This window comes from Cupressus sempervirens, chromosome 6 (assembly GCF_028749045.1).
Source record: "Cupressus sempervirens isolate cs-2001-9-10 chromosome 6, ASM2874904v1, whole genome shotgun sequence".
In the NCBI taxonomy this organism is placed as follows: Eukaryota; Viridiplantae; Streptophyta; class Pinopsida; order Cupressales; family Cupressaceae; genus Cupressus; species Cupressus sempervirens.
In genome coordinates this window covers 67729611-67751669 of record NC_143123.1, presented here as the reverse complement: position 1 = coordinate 67751669, position 22059 = coordinate 67729611, and the positions used below count along the sequence as shown (strand labels likewise).

The 22059-nt window shown below is 33.0% G+C and overlaps 1 pseudogene; it reads right to left on the bottom strand.

Moving 5' to 3' along the window:
* Positions 1 to 1843: 1843 nt before the first annotated feature.
* Positions 1844 to 20123, bottom strand: LOC149551163 (glutamate decarboxylase pseudogene; annotated as a pseudogene).
* Positions 20124 to 22059: the final 1936 nt, after the last annotated feature.

The window sequence follows — 22059 nt, the reverse complement described above, 5'->3', positions numbered from 1 at the left end:
CTGCCAAAATGTTCAGCTAATCCTCCACTATTCTTCTTCTTGATGAAATTCTCTCTCATTAAACTTCTAAGAATGTACACTTGGCTTCCTTTGAACAACATACTATACTGGATCATGAAATCCAATCCCTTTTTCCTATCAAGTGTAACAGGTTCTATACAAAGACTTCCATGCTTTACCAAAATTAGGATTATTTGGATACAAAGTAGTGAGTTCTTTGAACCCAACCACCTCTATCTACATTTATGTCAGTAAAAGTTGTCTTCTACTAAAAGAATCTGCAACTTTGTTAGACTTCCCACTCCTATGTTTCAAAACAAATGTATAACTCTACAAAAACTCAACCCACTTCAAATGTCTTTGGTTCAATTTTCCTTGACTAGTCAATTATTGCAAAGCTTGATGATCAGTATAAAAAAAAAATCCTTAGGAAGAAAATAGTCTCTCCACTTCTTCAATACATGAACTATAACATAAAATTCATGAGCATATATAGAATATATTCTTTTTGCATCCTTCAATTTCTTACTAAAATAAGCAATGGGTCTACCTTCTTGGCTCAAAATAGTTCCTATTGTAGTACCACTAACATCACAGTCTACTTGAAACACCTTATTAAAATTAGGAAGTACTAAAATAGGTTTCTTAGTAACCTTTTGTTTCAATAGATTAAACTCTTATCTTCTTCCAGAGTCCACTTGAATTCTTTCCTATCCACTCTCATTGTTTTAGTAAAGGTTCTACAAATACTACTAAAACCTCTTATGAACTTTCTATAAAAACTAGCCAGTCCATGAAAAGATCTTAAATTTGTTGCACTCCTTGGAGTAGGCCATTCAAGGATAGGTTTCACTTTCTTTGTGTCCATTTTTAGTCCTTCTACTAAGACTACAAATCCTAGTACACCAACTCCTTTACAAAATTGCACTTCTTTAAGTTTATCAGAAAGTTTTCTTCCCTCAACTTATCAAACACCTTGCAAATATAGATTAAATGCTCCTCCAATATCTTACTAAAGACCAAAATATCATCTAGGTAAAAAATGACAAATTTACCCAAAAACTCCTTGAGCATCTCATTCATGAGCCTCATGAATGTGCTTGGTGCATTGGTTACCCCAAAAGGCATGACTAACCACTCATACAGTTCTTCTTTTGGCTTGAAAGTAGTCTTCCACTCATCACCTTCTCTGATACATATCTGATGGTACCCACTCTTCAGTGTTGGAATTACTTTAGAATAACTGAGAGGGGGTGAATCAGTTATTCAAAGTCTAGATGTATAAATAAAAAATTTCACAATTCAGTGAACCCTTAAAACATTCATACCAATGCATGTATCCATTGTGTATTTATTAAAACTGGTATGTTACCATCAAATCAATTTGCAAAAATTTAAAGCATGAAACACAACACATTGATCAGTACACTTGACACAATGATTTATGTGGAAACCCAATTTGAAAAAAACCACTAGTAACATACTACTCCTTTTCACTCTTTTGAAGTGATGTCTTGTGAAAGGCCAACCTTGTTAAAGGTTATAATACACACTATTAAATGTGACCCTATTAAGGAATTTCAATCACCCTATTAAAAGTGAGCCTTGTTAGAGGAATTTAGGCCATTCACTTGGAATGCCACCCTATTAAATAATTTTCTAATGACTGTTAGGGAAACCTTACTCCAAAGGATTTATCATAGACTAATACAATTGTTAGAGAGTAACAATAGAGCTTTGATCTAATACAACTTACAACTTCACTTGCAGATTACAAATCTCTATTTAGTGCTCAATTCTACATCGCTTTCATACTTTGCACCTCTAACAACTTATTCACCCTTCAAGAATTCATCTCCTTAAGCCTTCTTACTTAATATATCATTGCAAACTCTTCTCTTGGTTCACTTGATGAAGCAAAACCCTTAATTCATTCTCTTCCTTAGGTTCTCACACATGACACCAACCTCTCTTTTTTCTTCATGACAAGACATTCCTATAAATAAGAAATTAGAATATTTCCCTACTCATTATCTATCATCCAAATTTAGGGTTTTGGATGGATTAGGTAGGATACAATCTATCTACCCCATATCTTGTCTTCTCTAGAAACTTCTTCTAGAATCCATTTGAATTCACCTAAAAATGGTTTACACCAAATTTTGTGCCACCAGATCATCAATCTTATCTTCCTCCTGATTCACAAGTTGTAAAAAAACAAACTTGTTGGCTTAGATTCAACAAATCTTTGATCTTTAACATAATACAATAGCTCAACATTATCAACCTTCTAATACTTGGCACATATTATGTTTTTCAACATCAACTATAAATCATTTTGCATCAACTAAATTTTACTGGTGCTTGGCATCAACTAAACTTTACTTAGCATCAACTGTCTTGCTCAAAATCCACTAAATTTTTCTTTTATTTGGTTCCAACTAACTTTCTACTCGACTTGCACTAACTTTTCTTGGCACCTACTATCCACTCGATCAAGCTTGGCAGACAAACTTTGTTTAACTTATTTCTTCTAAACTTTCTAAGTGTAGCCAATCATTTTGTAACCTTAAGTAGATCATCAATTCATCATGCCATCATTGTCTTAACTAATCCTTGTACTTCATTACATAATCATAACTCAACCTTTCCTCTAGGTTCTTTTGTTATATCTTATTGATAAAATCCTCCTCATCAATCAACTAAGTGATAGTATTTGAATCTTAAAAGCAATTGTCTTACCAGAAAATAGTAGATTTGACATCAGTGACAACAAAATGATTGAAACACATAGTCTTCTTCAATAATCTCCCTCTTTTTCAATCAGATTTCAACATTCAGATCTCTCTTTTTGAAATGCTCAGCTTCACTTAAATAGTCCATAATATCATCCATCCTTGGAAATAGAAATTTGTATTTGATTGTGATCTTGTTGATAGCACAAGAATCTATGTACATCCTTCATTCTCCATTTGTATTTTCTTCTAATACTACTAGTATAGCACATGGACTTACACTCTCTTGAATAAACCCCTTCTGCAACAACTCATAAACTTTTCTATTCAACTCTTCACTTTCTACTAGTGTCATTCTATGCACTTCCGTATTTGGTAAACTACCTCCTGCAACCAAATCCATCTAGTGACTTATCTTCCTCACTGGGGCCAATCCATCAAGTACATTATCTAATACAATATTAGAAAAATCTCCCAACATATTTATAACTTCTGTAGGCACCTCCTCTACTTCTTCTTTAGAAAACCACATATGCTCATGCTTCATGCCTTTGAGAAATTCTTTTTTATCAAAAAAAAATATTTTGGCAGCACTACATACCTTTTTCTTCTTGTTAGAAATACAAAATTTTCACTTAGAAAGTACATGATTTAGCCCAATGGAGTGTGTGTGGAAAATTGATTTCTCCAACATTTGGATAGGCCCTTGGTATGTGGTCTTCCTCTATGTTTAGACGGGTAGCTCCCTTGCATGATTTATTTTTGAAGTTTTTCGAATAAAGATGAAATTGAACTTTAAAAGATGAGAAATCTCATGATGATGAATGCACCATGTAGCCTCACAACTTTCTTGAATTAAACTAAGCTGCTGATAAAAACAATCAAGATCTATGCTTGAAGGCTACTATTAGCACAATGCTAATTCAATAACTTATGAACATTTGCACAATATTGTGAAAACACCCATTACATAGAAAGAATCAAAATTTCAACTTTCAGATATGTAGAAAGAGAACTCTAAATGTGTTTCCTTTTAATTTCTTCACACCAAGAATAGAAAAGAAATTTTTTATCACATGAACAAGATTTGTACACACTTTCCAAAAATTTTCCTACTACTAAAAATTTAATATAGTGTCCCCTTATTTGCAAATCCAAAAAGTCCCTTACAAAGCCAAAAAGACTCCTTATATAGACATAGAGGTTAAGAACTACCTCTAAAATACATAATTTTGGAGAGGTTAATTAACCTCTACAAAATTTAACCAGTATGACCTAAAATTTAGATCTTACACCTTTTGAGAGGAAGATCGGATAATCAATCTTTATCGATCTCCTTTTGATATTTGAATGGTTTATTCAAGTTACATCACTTTATTGATGAACACATATCCCTCTTTTCATGAAGAGATCAAGAGGATGAGGCTATTAATATGGAGGGAATGCTCAATTTGTGGAGTCTGAGATTACATCTCATTATATTGTATCTTCCACTCAAACATTAACATCTTTTTGGTACCTTCTCATATTCTTCATCATTCTTATGCAAGACAACACTTTGTCCTTGTTAAAACTCTATTGATGTGGTCATTTCCATTTGCAGTAGCACCCATAATAACTCCCTTCTCCTTCTCTCCCTTCAATGCCTTTGAATCCAACTCATTCAAAACTATAGAGATGTCTTGCATGAGCCTATTAGCCAAACTTCTATTGAAGTCCTCTCATATGACCACACATAAAAGTGTTACATGTTGAGCATCTAGAGCCATATATGCAGGCACCACCCAATTAAACCTTCTCAAATGTTTTGAAATATCATGTTCATTATACATGAGCTTCTCCTTGAGAGAGAATGCGACTAGAGGCACACCCTATCTTTTGATAGTATATTGAACCACCTTATTCTTATAATACTATCGCACAAATATTTGGCCTCTACCCTACAATTTTCAATGATTTTCTTGTATCTTTCATAGCCAAGGTGAATCAATTGGTAGTATTGTACAATTACTCATCTTGAACCTTTGATGCGGTTGAGTGTGAAAGTAAGTTGATTAGCTTTGAGATAATTGATATGGAAAATAAGCTCCTCTAGAAGGTCTTGCTTTCCATGCCAAAAAATCTATCCAATTCCTACATAAACAAGGCCATATTTGTGCTAACTCACATTGATGCTCCTCACCAATGTAAGCTTGAAATCCCACTCCACATTTGGATAGATAAATGGAGCAATGAACCCACCACTTGTAGCATCAACATGTATTGGAGTGTCCCACCTTAATATTCTCAAGGAGACAACCAGATATCTTGTGCTTCATCACAATTATAGAGTTGGAGGCACCTCTACCGATATTGAAGTTCATGTCTATGCTATGCATATTGACTCTGTGTGTGCTCTCCCATATGCCTATGTATTTTGATTACATGTCAATCATTACACATAGATGAGTGAACTCTTCCTTTGAATTTTCCGCTATGGACACCAAGTTTTCCATCACATGATATTATTGGCATTTCTTCAAACATTTGGCACACTACTACCACTAGCCTATATTTCAAACTCCCATTTGAAGAAGGTTGTAAAAATTTTAATCTCTAACTTCTATTTCTTCAATCCATGATTATTTGAACCACACATTGTCCCAATATCCAATTCTAAATTGGCAGGTGGTAAGTGGGTTTTCCAATAAAAATGAATTAGAACTCAAAATATTATTTAGTTCAATATAGTTACCATTGATAAAAGCATCAGGATCATCAAAAGAAGAAGAATTCGTATTGGGATTCTGACAATGATGGAAAATTTCTCTGACAATATCGTCAAACTTGTTGCCTTCAAAGGACGAGACATTACCATTTTCAAGAAATAAACAACACATCTCAATACTTGCATTTCGTTCATCATTTTTGAGATGACATAGTACAAAAGAATTCTCCAAAATAGCTCCTATCTCTAATTCCTTTGCATTGAGATGGTATTCGTTAATCATCCACTCAGTTCTTTCTCCTTGCTTAGGACCTAATCACTATGTTTGGTTGTGTATTCCTGACATATGCATTAAAGTTGCAAGTTGGGGAAAGAGGGAAACTGCAGGCAGGTAGGTTAATTTATTAGAAATTTAAATCTATTCGTTGCTAATAGCATAGGCTCTTTTAATTTATTCGTACTATTCATCATTTGATGGTTGAGTAGAGGTTAGTTAACTATCTTCAAACTATGTATTTTGGAGCATAACCTTAACCTTTTAAAAGGTCAATTTTGCAAGCATATCTTAACCATTTTTTTGAAGGTTAATTTTGCAAGCTTATCTTAACCTTTTTTTTTAAAGAGAGTTTAATGGTTAAGCTTTCAAAATGAAATACACATTTTGACACTTAATCTTAAACTTTTGAGAGGTCAATGGCTAATGATGCAATTGAAAATAAATATTTTTGATTCCTTCATTAAGTTGCAACAAATTTTGACTCGGAAGCTGGATTTTGAAAATTTAAAGTGTTGGGCAGAGCTGGGAACAAACTAGAGATATTGAAGGGAATATTTTCTTAAAAACTTAGAGAGGAAATGACCATTTCAATGCTTAAAATTAGGCATATTTCAAAAATAACCATAGCATTAATAGGGCAAGAATTGAGACAATTTTGATATCCAGGTCACAACTAGCTCTATCTGGGGACAAGGACTTTATAAGGATGAAGCTCAAATATAGAAAAACTAGAATAGTGGTTTATCCATTGGGTTGTAGAGTCACTTAAGGAACCACTTTTCAAAAGGGAATGAACACCAAAAATAGGACAATAAAAAGAAAAACTAAAAGCAACACAGACTGACAGGAGCACATGAAAAACAAGACAACTTATATACAAAAAGGTGTCACACTACACCTTCCACTAATGATAATGCTTCAAGTATTGCCCATTATAAGGTAAGGGAAACTAGGTACCACTTAGGTATGAAAAAATAAATGAATTCTTTTCATGTACCTCTTTGATTTGAAAAGGTCCTCCCCATAGGGAGTCAAATTTTCCATGTAAACCTTTGGGCTCTTTGTGCTTATCCCAAAGTAGGACAAGGTCACCTTCCCGGAACACTCTCTATTTAGCTTTCTTATCAAGTAACTTATTTACTTAGGATTGATGTTCTTTTATTATGTCTACAACCAAATCTCTCTCCTCTTCCAGTTTGGTTAGATATAATATTCATTTTTCAAGAGCATCTTTGAATGCATAGTTTTCAATAGCATCTTGTAGCTTCAAAACAGATAATTCCAGATGAAGAGGAAAAATTGGTTTAGTACCATATAGGATCTCAAAGGGAAATAGTCATATTGCTCTCTTCTTTGTGGTATGATTTTCCTATAGTGCATCAAACAAGTGTTTGTGCCAAGACCTATGATTAACATCTATCAATTTTCGCACAATAGACAAAATATTTTTATTGCTTGATTCTACTTGACCATTTCCTTGTGCAAAATAGTCTAACGAATAGGAGGGAATGATTACATATTGATAGCAGAAGTTTATATCTCCTGGGAGGAGAAGTTTGTAGCATTATCAATAACAATTTTGTTAGGAACCCCAAACCTAACCAAAATATTTTTCTTGATGAAATTGCACACCATTTTTGAAGTTGTTTGCTTGATTGGAATGGCCTCTACCTATATGCACTCTAAAATGGCCACCTAGACTATGGGCCCCCATTATTCAATTTATCAATTTATCAAATTTCCGAATCAATGATTTGCAATATTTTATTAAATTAATTCAAATCAATTTTCTTGATCAAATTCAATTATGTATTTTCCTAAGGTTGATCATTTTATCCTAAGTTTTATTAAATTAAAATAAAATCTCTCTTTTAATTGAATAATGTAAGTGCTTATTTAATTAAATGAATACCTCTCTTTTAATTAAATTTATCCATATTTAATTAATTAAGAGAAAACCCTCTTTTAATTTAATTAAATATTTCCTATTTAATTAAAAGAACTTGCTCCCTTTTAATTAAATAAAATTCCCACTTAAATATCACTTTGTGAGGAAAAATAAAATTAAATAAATAAAAATTAAACCCACTTGAAAAAGGAAATAAAATTAAATAAAAAATTAAATAATTTTTATTTTATTTTCTCTACACTTAAATGCACATATCTCCAAGTGGGAGTCCTCTTTTTCCTCTTTCCACTTTTCTCTCAAACACTCCTCTTTTCTCATTGGTGGAATTTTGTCTCACATGGATCAAACTCTATTATCCCATATTGGTTGTGAGAAGTCTCTCACCTCCATATTTTCCTTTATAAGGGAGACCCCTCTCCTCATTTTGGACATCCATGATTATGCTATGATTATGCTTTGGAGAGTGATTTTTGGAGAAGTTTGAGCATTAAAGGTTTTTGTGGAGAACTTCTATCTTCTTATCTTATTCTCTCTCACATGCATGATTTGCATCATGAGGTTGCATCCTTACATTTTAACATTAGCTTAGATCCATGTTTGCTTCCATAGATTAGGTCTTGCATTCTTATATCCTTTCATAGATTAGATTTCCTTTCTTGCATCATTTTGCATTGTTATCATATAGATTAATTGTCATCTCCATTCACATGCATTTTGGTTCCTTGAATCTCTTGTTTCATGGTGTACTTGCATGGGCACAAACTAGGTCAAACTGAGGGTCTCTATTACAAACCCTTGCACTCCATGAATAGAGAGCTATGAGCTACCATTCGAGATATCATTTTTGAGAAATCTTGGATATAATGACTCATAGAAGTGTGCTCACATTTTAGGCATACATTTTTGGTACTCACCATGGGGTAACCCACCTTTACTTGTTGGTTTTAGATATTTTTGAAGTTAACCCCCTTGTGCAAATTTGTTTGGAGACAAAAAACCCTAGATGTAAAAGATTTGATCATATCTCCCACACGGCTAGGTATTTTGATCTAAAATCTATTTTGCAAGGTGGCAACATATCAGACACACTTTAGTCAAATTTTCAATTTTTTTCAAGGTATTTTTTTATTTTTTATAATTTTTCTTTATTTTTAATGAAAAATTGTTTTAAGGATCAAATTAGTGAATTATTTGGAAAAGTTTACATTTTTGGAAATCTCTCCAAATTCTAAATAGAGTTGGTTCTTTGTCTTTTGATTTTAGAGAAATTATTAGGGCTCAATAATTCAATTTGTAAAAATTGGTCTATTTTGACAAAATGACTCCCTAGGGCACAAATGAAAAGATATTTTCAAAATTATGACATTTTTGGAAAGCTCTCTAATTTTTGAAAGGGGTCACTTTTTTGTATTTAGGGTTTTGGATCCGAATTCATATCATATAGGTCCAATCTTTATGACTAGGTCAAAAATCAATTTAAAAAAAGACATTTAATGAATAGCTTGCATTTAAATTTTACAATGGATCAAGGCATGGTGTGAACTTTCATTTGGATTATTTGCTAATTATTATCATTATTAAAAATTAGATTTTCAGATTTAACCCTAGTTTTGCATAAGTTGGATATATATTGTGTATCTTGTATTTGCTTGTTTTGCTTGTTGCTTTGTTCGTTGCGAGAAAGCATTCAAGCGTAAATGAAAGGTACAACAAAGAAAAGATGCATTGAAAATATTACTAGGTATATTGTTTGATCTCTATAAAATTTGAATTTGGAAGTAAAATAAATATCTCATGTGTTTGGCTTGAGTGATTTTACATGCTTTCATAGATTCACACTTCATTTGGTGCTCTAAAATTGGATCTAGATTTGCTTTCATGCATTTGTGTTTCACATAGTAATTAGGCCCTATGAACACTATTTGGGAGATCTTGAGAGACTGAGCTTCATTCACTTGCTTTACATGCAAAGCTCCTCTTGACGATGGATCCCCTTGTAGGTAGGGTAGGATATTTGTTATTATCTTGCTATTTCGCTTGAATTTGTCATCATCTATTAGTCCTCTCTCTTTTGAGATTGGTGGTGTTCTTTGTTGGAATTTTTAAATAGTTGGTGAGGTGATTTCAAAATAATGTTTCAAAGAATTTTGTTTACTATGCTTGGGTAAGGTGAAAAGGCTAGAAGAGTATGCTCTATTTTCTTTTGGGAATATAAAAAACTTGGAACCCTTGAATTCAAACCAAATCTCCATGTGGTACAACTTTGTGAGTCTTCTTTGATTAGAGAGGGTTAAACCATAGTGGACATTCCCTTTATTGGGTCAACCACATGGATGGTACCTCAAGTGGTAATAGCCATTTTTGAGATGGTAGTAGCAATTGCTATATAAATGTCTTTGTGGGAAAAATCCTCACTGGTGTAGTCTTTTGTTGGGCTGTCAGATCTCCTTAGTATCTCTAATTAATTAAATTCTCAAAATATGTCAAAAACCTGGTGCACTAGGATTGGATTTTGCCCACTCTAGATTGTAGAAGCTGCAGAGTTGAACATTACTAAGAACCATAGTGCTGTCAAATTTTTTTTCTAGGACTATGTGTGTGATTGAAAAACATTTTGAGAATATACATAGTAGTGGTTCTAGGGATTATATTGATACTATGACACTATTCATGTTCATGTGTAAGGTTGCTTTGTCCCTTGCTCATTTTTTGAAGACATTTTCTTGAAATCCATGATTTTTGTCTTACATGCCTGGTTCATGATTAAAAATCTATTGATACACCTTTTTGGACATTCAAAAAAAAATTGAGTTCCTAAGTTGAGACTTTAAGATCAAATTGCTTTGTTGTCCTCTTATTTTTAGTCTCTCTAGGATGATTTGGTTCAGATTAGGCTACTTACCGTATTGTTAGAAGCTTGTTTGCATCTTGAGTTATTGTTCTTTGACCTCTTGAATTAGTAATCATAGATTTCACAAGAGACCTTGTTTGAATTTGGTGAGTTAGAGACTATCCTTGTTGAGAAAGATATACCTTGGATTCTTTGATGTTATGCTGGGAGAGTCTTAGTAACTTCTTGTCTACCCACTTTCATCAAAATTCAATTTTAATTAATTAAAATTTGGGTAAATCATCCTCCTAGTCCATATGTGCTAGGGTATTCACCCAAATTTGTGGGCACCTTTGTGGCAATGTTGGTTTATGTCTATTGCAAAATTCTATCTTATCTTTTTTCTTTTGGACAAGTGAGTACTTTTTCTATCTTAGTTTGGTACCAATGTTTCTTAGAGTTATCTTATCAACTAGTACTTTTTATTTCATGTTGGTTACAAGTGCTATTATATGTTGATCAACATTCAAATGAACTCAAATGGTATCAAAATTCTCAAAATGACTCTTGGTCTTCTTTCTTTTTCATCTTCCATGTCTTTCTAGTCTCCCATTTCCATTCTTCCTTTTTTTCATGTCTTCTTGATTCTTTTTCTCCTATTATCATGTAGTCTACCTTCTTCTATTCATCCTTTCTCTTCTTCCATGCTTGATTCTTCTTCTTCTAGAACCATGGATTTTAAATATCTTGCTAGGGACCCTTGTTTGAGCATAGATGAACTTGATCTTCTTAAATTTGAAAAGTGTTGTTACTACAATAGATATATGGATGCTAACCTTGTGGAAAAAATTATTGAAAAAGGGAAGAAATCAGACATTCTTGCTAGGATCATATGCAAGATCAGATCACAATATCCTTCTTCCAAATATTCCTTATCTTCTAAGTCTTATCGTGATCCTTCTAAATATCATTCAAATTCTTCATCCTCTAATTCTTATCATGATTCTTCTAAATATCGTTTAGATTTTTCATCTTCTAAGTCTTATCATGATTCTTCTAAATATCATTCATGTTCTTCATCTTCTAAGTCTTATGATGATTCTTCTAAATATCATTCACATTCTTCATATTCCAAGTCTTACCATGATTCTTCTAAATATCATTCATGTAGGTCTTCATCTACCTCTTCTTCATGATATCATTCTTCTTCTACTTCTACCAAGAGTCATATTCCTCTTATTGAGATATACGATAATTAACAATATGAAAAGTCTTGTGATATGCCTATCTATATTGCCTATAGTGACAATGATTATGGTGATGATGACTATTGTATTCCTACATGTCCTAAAAGTCATCCTAGTCCTATGCTTGTGCTTAAAGGGGACGAGTCATAAATAGATATTGATGGTAATCCAAATGACTCAAATTTTGAAAACAACATTGATAAATTTTGTGAACAATACCTAAATGATAAATCTGAATTTTTTGAAAAAGAGAAAGCATTATTTTGTGCTGAAATAAACAATCAATTGCGTAAGAGTTCCTCTTCTAAGAATCCTCATGCTGAAAATAAAGATTACAACCTTGAGCAAGATCATGTTAATATTGAACCTTTGTCTTATGATGCTCCCCTTCCATCTTCTATTTCCTCCACTATCCATACATCCCTTGAAGAGTCTGAGTCTCTCAAATCTTCTACCAATCCTTCATCCAACAAGGATCCTAATGATTTTCATGTAGTTCCCTATACTTATCCTCAAGGGATACCTCTTAAAGAAACTCGAGCTAACCTTCACTTGGTTGTAAATACTTTTGATAATTCTAAACCTAAAGAGGCTAAGCCTTTATGCGCTATAATGCCTACTTTAGCGAGTCCTTAATCATCTATTCCAAAGTCTTCCATACAATTCCAATATGCTTCCTTCTCGTTAGGAGTGGCTTCATGTCAAGAGGCCTCTAAAAATGATAAAGAAAAAATATAAAGAAAGATCAAGATCAAGAACCTCTCCATGTTAACTAATTATTTTCATGAGGCATCTAATCCATTTCATGGTCTTTTTGATCCTCTATCCCCTTCCTCATTCATTCCACTATGTCTTAAGTCTTCTCCTAAGCAAGATCAAGCTATAACTTACACCGCTGAGCTTATTGACAATCAAAATGACCTTAATATAGTTGTGCCTTCCAAAGATGATACTTCCATTAAAGTTATTAAAAATAGTGTTCATACTTCTAGTGTTGAGCCTATTGAAAATCAAGAAAAAAACTTTACATTTATGTTATCCAAAAATCCTTGTCAAGATCAAAGTCTTCCATCTTCTTGTTCTACCACTTCATGTTCCCTTCCACTTTCTACTCTTCTTAAGTCTTCTCAAGCTTCAAGTACTCCTATAAAAGAAGTTGCTCCTATTCAAAACGTTCATGATCCTATTGAAAATCCTAATACTCTAAAGATGTTGATGTCCTTGATTGTCATATGGATGTTAATGAACTTATTAATTACCCTTTTACATCTTCCACATCCATCCTTGGACCTCCCCTACCAATAATAACTGCTTCATGTCTTCCTTTCATCTTGGGTCCTTATGTCCCTTCACTTTCCCCTCCCAACTCTCCTAATTTTTCATCCATCTTGGGTTCTTACGTCCCTCCATGTCCTCTCTTTCCTCAAAATAAATGTAGATGCATATCCTTGAATCCTTTTCATCCACCACTCACCTAAACCAATCATATCATCCTTCGTCTTCCACAAGTCCCAAGTCTTTTGGAAGTAGCCAAAATGTTCAATACAATAAAAAGGAGTAATTCAAGAATTCATATAAAAAAAAAGACCACCATATCTCCTCTAATCAACATGGGGGCATAAAGTCAAAAGAGATATCTTAGAAAAAAATTGTAAGATAAGTATGGATTCCAAAATCCATCATTAAAGATATTATCTCTAAATCATCAAAAAGAAATAAAAAGAGGCCTATGGCTATATGGATTCCAAATTCTCTCTTGATAGAGTCTAATGTTGAACAAAAATTGAAGTTGACATTCAAGCTTCCAAATAATTCCACTTCATCTTCTTCCAAATGCATTCTTCCATTCCATGCACCTAAAGCATGACCTCTTCTATCCATTCACCATATTCCTTCATTCAAATTTTATCCATCCTCTCACTACCCTTCAAAGTGTGTGTTGACATTGATCTTGCCTTCATTTCCATTTTTCAATCTCACTCGCTTTGCATAAAGCCATATCCTTCATTTTTGTCTTCCATTTTCCTTTCCCTATCAACATCTTTGAGCATATTATTTCAACTCGTTTGCATGTAATGGTTTAAACTTTCAAGGAAAATTGTCTACAAAGATTGACTTCTTCCAAAAAATTGAAAAAAAAGAAAAAAAGTGAAAAAATAATAATTTTTTAAAAAATGTGCCTTGGTGAAAACCTAGTAATCAGGCACTTTGGTAGCGAAAGTAAAGAGAAATAAATTCATCCTATGGTGAAAACCACTCCCTTGTGGCACTTTGGATAAGTACCATGATGAAAACCTGACAAATAGGAATCATGCGTAGTTCTTCTACTTCTTTAATCCATTCTGTCTTCTCTCTTTGATCTTGACAATGTTGACTTATACACAAAAATTTGGCTATCTTGTGAGGTATCTAATGATGATCTTATTTTCATTGCTTTCATTTTTGGCCTTCATATATATTTTCCTCCATTCATTCTAGTCTTTCACTATCATTTTCTTATTTACCCCTTTGTTCTTGATCTAATAAAAAATAATTAAATATGATGTTGCGAAGCCTCTTGAGATGTCTACTCCTTTGGATTGCATCCTTCCCACTTTTTCATTATGCTTTCATGAATTATCCTATGCTAGCCTTTCATTTCTTGTCCAAATGTGTTTTACATGATTATTTTTCCCTAGCTTGGGTACTCTTGAGGAGTCAATCCTTGAAGATCACTTTCACTTGCTTCATACACTCCTTGCTTATCCATCATATCCACTAGCTTTCTAATCACTCTTGTCCTCCACCTTGCTAGACATTACGACTAAACGATGTGATCATGCTTGAGATTTTGGTCCTTGTTTTTGTCTAAGGGCATCTTTGTACATATTTATTGATCCTGAATTTTTTTTTTTAAATAATATATTTCAAAAATCCAAAAAAAAAGATATATTGTGAAAATTCTAAAAATTAAAAAATGTCCTTAAAAAAATGATCATCTTAGTGAAAACCTAGCAATAGGCACTTTGAAGTATCTTCAAAAAAATTATACATTCCAAAAATACAAAAAAATCTAAAGATTCAAAAATAGAAAAAGTGCCTTGGTGAAAACTTGGAAACAATCACCTTGGTAGCAAAAAATACAAAAAATATTTATAAAAAGTCTTGAAAAATAAAATAAATAAATTTAAAATTTAAAATTAAAATAAAAATTCAAGTGGTGAAAACCTAGAAATAGGTGCTACTTGAGGCCTTTGCACCCCTATTTCTTAGCCTATGTCCTTGACACTTAGCCTTTCTCCATCATGTCTTGTCCTTGTTGCCTTTGTTTAGAATTGGTCTTTGCCTAGGGGGCATAACTATGTTAACTTTGGTCTCTTGGATGTGTCAGTTTTTAGGACATCTCACAAACAATATTTTTTAACACCACCACAATTGTATTTTTTAATACAACCCCTAACATCGAGTGTTTTTCAACATTTATTGATTTGGTTTTACCTAGTTTCATTATGCAATCTTACCTACTTCCAAGCATTCAATCCTTATCCTTAGAACTTAGTATCAATTAACACACTTAAATTTTTAAACACAAATACTTATTGGTTGACTTATGTCATGACCTTTTCTTTGTGTGCTGACTGTTATTGATTTTTTTTGAGTGTCCTTGTCTGATAACTCTCTTTGGGATGCATAGCTAGAGGACTTGGGGCATGGGGCATTTTTAAATTTATTTTTTGCTTGTTGGTGTGGTCTTGAAACTCTAGAGTGTCTCTTATTGTCCCCTTGAAATACTTAGGAGATTTGAGGCATCATCTTTGACTATTTTTGCACAACCATTCTTCTGGTCATCATGGCATCTCTGCTTTGATGCAATCATGGTTTTGCTACATTAAATTGGGTAAGATAACATCGTAGTCATCAACCTTTATGTCTTTGATGCTTATGTTAGAATCTTTCCACATTCCAGTTTGATATAAATCACATTCATATTTTCATAGTTGTGCTTGTGACTAGTGATGATTGTGTGATTTTTGATGTTCGTTAATAATGGCCCAATGATGAAAATAAGTTCTTTACATTCTCTAATGAATGATGAACACAAAATCCTATGTTACAGTTGCTCTTTTGCAAGTACACCTTTGCATTTTCATGTAGCTTGCATTATTAGACTTCATGTTAGTTTACATTTTTAGACTACATCATGAATTTGAGAGGGTTTTCCCTTCATCTTTCTTGTGGACTTTTAATCAACTATGGTCATGTTTTGATCTTCATTTTCTTATCTTCTTTCATGATCTCAATCAAAATTTCTATCTTAAACAATTGATTGATTTTGGAGCATTCTATTTCTTATGAAAAAAAATCTTTTCTTCTTTCTGTTTCTTTTCATCTATTCCAAACTTCTATCTTCCATTTTATTTTACCCCACTTCTTTTCTTCTAAATCTTCTTTGGGGCATCATATTTCATGCTTGATGATCTATCTTGGTTTTGTGATTCTTATATATTTTATCTTACATCAAGAACTTTATCATTTGTTCGATTTGATCAAATTTATCTATGTGTTGTTTCTCCTCTATCTCATTTCGATTTTGATCATGAGGGGGCAATACCTATCGACTTCAATCCTTGATTCAGTTTTATCAATTTTATTCTCAACTTTTTCAAGTCAAAATTTATTTGTATTATTTTTCCTAATGTGTTCCCAAATTGACCACACATCTAGGTTGTTTTGTGATCCCAAATTGTTCTCACACTTCAATTTCTTTCTTTGACTATATGTGTTTCCAAATCAATCACACATTAGTCAAAGAGGGGAAAATGTATGCACTCCAAAATGGTCACCTAGACTATGGGCCCCTAGTATTCAATTTATTAGTTTATCAAATTTTTTGAATCATTGATTTACAATATTTTATTAAATCAATTCAAATCAATTTTCTTCATCAAATTCGATTATTTATTTTTCTAAGGTTGATCATTTTATCCTAAGTCTTATTTAATTAAAAGAAAATCTCTCTTTTAATTAAATAAAATAAGTCCTTGTTTAATTAAAATAAAACCTCTCTTTTAATTAAATTCATCCATATTTAATTAATTAAGAGAAAATCCCTCATTTAATTTAATTAAATATTTCCTATTTAATTAAAAGAACTTGCTCCCTTTTAATTAAATTAAATTCTCACTTAAATATCTCTTTGTGAGGGAAAATGAAATAAAATAAATAAAAATTAAACCCACTTGAAAAAGGAAATAAAATAAAATAATTTTTTTTAAAAATTCTCTACACTTAAATGCACATACCTCTAAGTGGAAGTCCTCTTTTTCCTCCTTCCACTTTTTTCTCAAACACTCCTCTTTTCTCATTGGTGGAATTTTGTCTCACATAGATCAAACTCTATTATCCCATATTGGTTGTGAGAAGCCTCTCATCTCCATATTTTTCTTTATAAGGGAGAGCACTCTCCTCATTTTGGAAATCCATGATTATACATCTATGATTATGCTACGGTTATGCTTTGGAGAGCAATTTTTGGAGAAGTTTGAGCATTAAAGCTTTTTGTGGAGAACTTCTATCTTCTTGTTTTATTCTCTCTTGCATCCATGGCTTCCATCATGAGCTTTCATCCTTGCATTTTCATATTAGCTTAGATCTATGTTTGCTTCCATAGATTAGGTCTTGCATTATTTTTTCCTTTCATAGTTAGATTTCCTTTCTTGCATTTTTTTGCATTGTTATCATATAAATTAGTTTTCATCTTCATTTGCATGCATTTTGGATCCTTCAATCTCTTGTTTCATGATGTACTTGCATGAGCACAAACTAGGTCAAATTAAGGGCCTCTATTACAAACCTTTGCACTCCATGAATAGAGAGCTATGAGCCGCCATTCATGACCTCATTTTTTAGCAATCTTGGATATAATGACTCATAGAAGTGTGCCCACATTTTAGGCATACACTACCCACTTGGTGAAATAATCAGTTGACATTGAAATGTGGGTATGTCTGGCAGTGGATGAAGGATGGATAAGACCAATGAAGTCCAAACCCCATTGTCGAAAGGGTTCTTCGATCAATAGTAGTTTCAAAGGTAGTACTACTAATTAAACTCTTACTTTGAAATATTGAAAAGAGTCACATCTCTTGACCCATTATTCTGCATCTTTGAACATTCTGGGCCAATAAAAATAATTTCTTAGAATTTTATAGGCTATTATTGATGTTGAGTAATGACCTCCACATGCTTCATTATGAAACAATTGAAGCAACTCCTTCCTCTATTTAGAATCTACACATCTCAAGAAAGTACCATCTATTCCTTTCTTATACAAAGTGTCACCCCAGATAACATACTTCACAGATTTCAATTTTAGGGTCCTCTTCTCTTTGGGTGACAGATGAGCTGGGCATTCTCCATAAGTTAGAAAATAGGTGATATTGGAAAACTAATTATTGACATTACTAATGAATAGGACTAATGGAATTTATTTTTCTGGCTCTTCTTCATTCCTTGGAGATCCTTCAATGATAGCCTTACACAAACCTTTCACTCTGACAAGCTTTGTAGGTTTGATATCTAGATCATATTCTTGTACTTTAGCTATCTAGGAAGCTCTTTTGTTCACACCTATCTCCTATTGTGTTAGGAGGGTCTTCATTGCCAAATCAAGAACAAATACCTGAGAGTGAGAGTTTAGGATGTAAAACCTAAATTGTTTCACTGCTATAACTAGAGAAAATGCATTCTTTTTTATCAAGGAATATTTCAATTCATGCTTCTTCAGAGGAACACTCATGAATGCTATTGGGGCCTCAGCATTATCTTTGTTAGGTTGAGTGAGTATAGCAGATAAGGTCTTCTCAGATCTATAGCAATACAAATGAAACTTTTTGGTAAAATATGGATAAGAATGGGTAGGGGCATTAGCAATCACAATCTTGATTTGTTCAAAAGAATCCTTACCTTCCCTTGTCCATTTAAAATTTGCATTCCCTTTCATTATATCCACAATTGACTTCGTAATTTCAAAGATGTCTGGTACAAATCTTCTTATGAAGTTTATCTACCCAAAGAAAGACTTGACCCCTAGTTTACTCATGGGAAGTGATAACTGTTGGATAGCTTTCACCCTTTTAGGGTTTATCTAAATACCCTCTTTGGAGACAATATGTTTGAGTAACTTTCCTTCTGTCACTCCAAATATATACTTCTTAGGATTTAGTGAGATGTCATGGGTTCGACATTGATGCAAGATAGATTCCATATGATGCACATGATCTCTTCTATGTTTTGAAAACATTGTAAGATCATCAAGGTACATGACAATGATCTTATTCTTGAGATCTACAAATGAATGATCCATTTCCCATTGAAAGGTGGCTCTAGCACTTATCAAACCAAAAGGCATGTGATTGTAGGAAAATGTACCCCATGGAGTGGGAAAATCCATTTTATGTTGATCTTCCAGTGCAACACTGATATGATTATAACCATAGGGTACATGACAACAATCTTATTCTTGAGATCTACAAATGAATGATCCATTTCCCATTGAAAGGTGGCTCTAGCATTTATCAAACCAAAAGGCATGTGATTGTAGGAAAATGTACCCCTTGGAGTGGGAAAATCCATTTTATGTTGATCTTCTAGTGCAACAATAATATGATTATAACTAGAGAAATCATCTAACATTGACATGAGCTTAAAACTAGATACTGACTACAAAATATGATCCATAATAGGGAGCCTATAATTATCCTTAAGTGATGCCTAATTCAGATTCTGAAAGTTGACACATTTTCTTATCTTACCATTCTTCTTGTTGACTGGGATGATATTGTCTACCCATGTTGAATGGTAGATAGGGTAGATAATCCTTGCTTTAAGCATTTTATCAACTTCATTGCATATAACATCAACTACCTTGGGATTGAATTGCCTTTGTTTTTTCTAGAAGGGAGTTGAACTAGGTTTCAAAGGAATCTAATATTTAAATTTTCCATTCATGAATTCCTTTAAATCTTCATAATCTTAAGAAAAAACATCTTGGTAAGCTTTCAACAAATTCATGAATTCTTCTTTCTCTTCTGGTGAAAAATCTTTCCCTATAAGGACCATCTTTGGAATTTCTTCAGAACTAATGTCTACCTTCTCATAACCCAAAGAATTAGAAGAATTAGTATCTTTGACTTTCTCTTTCCTCTTATCTTCTTTATCAAAAAGACTCTCAAGGGTGACTAATCCTCTTGGAATAACATTACCTTACAGTTGAATAATCTTAGGATTATCTCCTCGTGTTCCATCATTATTATATGATCCCTCAAAATTTAAATCTAAAAATAGAGGTCTTGCCTCAAGAAATGCAATGATTTTCCCATCATCATCAAAGACTTTCCAGTGTCGATCATTATCTGGCACACCATGTCTATGAATCATCTCTACTATGTAGATATCTCTATTGAACTTGGGATGAGGAATAAGGAGAGAGGTAGAGACTCTAAGACAATCTGCTTTGGAATTTTGTTCATGAGGGATAGCAGATAAATGAAAAGCATCGAAATGTTCAATCTCATCCCACACCCTATTTCTATGTGTCTTTATTCTTGCATTCTTTGTTTGATATTATCTTCATACATAGTTGACAACTAATTCTACATCTCTTGATATCTTGAGTTGCTTGATTCCTTTTTTTCTTGCATACTCAAGGCCGAGTAGAAAAGCTTCATATTCTAAAGTATTATTAGTGGTTTCAAAAAACAACTTATATGCTTTCGGGAACTTCTCTCCTTTTAGTGATATCAACACTATCCTAGCACCTGAACTAGAAGAAGAAGAACTTCCATCAAATTCCACTGACCATAATTCATTGGTTATATTAGGCATAAGAAACTTAGTTACATCTTCTTCAACATATGTCATTATATATGTCCCATGTCCAATATCAACATACAATATTTTGGCCCTTGGATCATTTGATTTTAAGACTGTATATTTAGCTTTAGGTTCAGGATTGAGTTTAAACTTTTTATCTCCAATCAGGATAAGGGCATGTGACATGTCCATCTTGATCTCTCTACAGAGATCTTAGCAAAAAATTTTGCTCAATAGCATCCCATAATTGGTTGGGATATCAGTGACCAAGATATTCAATTTTAACTTCTTTTATAGATGTGTTGCAAGGGCTACTTGAGCATCTTTTCACTAGCCAACTAGCGAAACTTGTTTCACCTCCATAGAATACACTTTTCCTGCTGGTTCGTTTAGAGAGAATCCTAGGGCATGGGCCACCTTTGAAGGCATAACATTATTAGATGGACCAAAACCTATGATACAATTACTTAACTTGCATCTAGCTATATAGAGGGAAACATAGAATGAATTAGGTTTATCTAACAAAGAAGCTACAACAAATTATTCTTTCTTAATCATGAGCCCATCCAAATTATTTTCCTCTTCCATAGAGATTCCTAACTCATGGTTGATAGTAATCTTAGGTGAACCTTTTCCTTTACCAACTCATTGAATCAACCTTTCTAACTGATGTGGGTTGGCTTTTAAGTAGTCCAACTAAGAAATTTGTACTTTGGTCTTCTTACAATGATCAATAAAATCAAAAGAGTCTTCAACAATGGGAGAAGATTTGACTTTATCCACCTCCTTTTCTTGTGAAGGTTCTTCTGAAGTATGTTTGCAAGATAAAATTCTCTTAGAAGGCTCATCAAAGGCTTTATCCTTTCCTTCTTTTCCCCACTTATCTTCTAATCTTTGTCTCCAATTTGGTGTAGCTGCATTGCAAGAATGATTTTTAATATCTTCAACTTTATCATCATTAGATTCATATTCTATAAAGTTTATGGAAGAGGTCCCAATAGTAGGTTCTGTTACATCTTCAGGGACCACATATTCTTCTATTTTCTTTTCCATTAAATGCATTTTCATGAATCTAACCATCTCAAGACAACTTGCACCATCATTATCTATCATCAGGTGAAAATCACACATAGTAACTTGATTACCGGATGATGCAGGATGCTCAAAGGTTAATCTTGGTGTTGGCTAGGGTAGCCATTTAGATTGTTTGTTCTATTGATAGGGCATATAATTCCTTCTTGGGATATCTTGATACAAAGGTGGAGGATTGTCACACAACTGCTTCTTGATTTGCAACACATCATTAGCCAATTTTTGATATAAAGGGTCAATAGTAGTGACAAAAGCTTGCTGACCCTTTCCTTTTTATAGATCATGACTCCATTTACCTGAACTAAGCAGGTCATCCTCCACCTCAATGGCTAAAGTTTGTGTAGCTACTAGATTAGGAGTGCTCACCATTCATATTTGAAAGCTTAAATCAGAAGGTTAAGTGCTAATG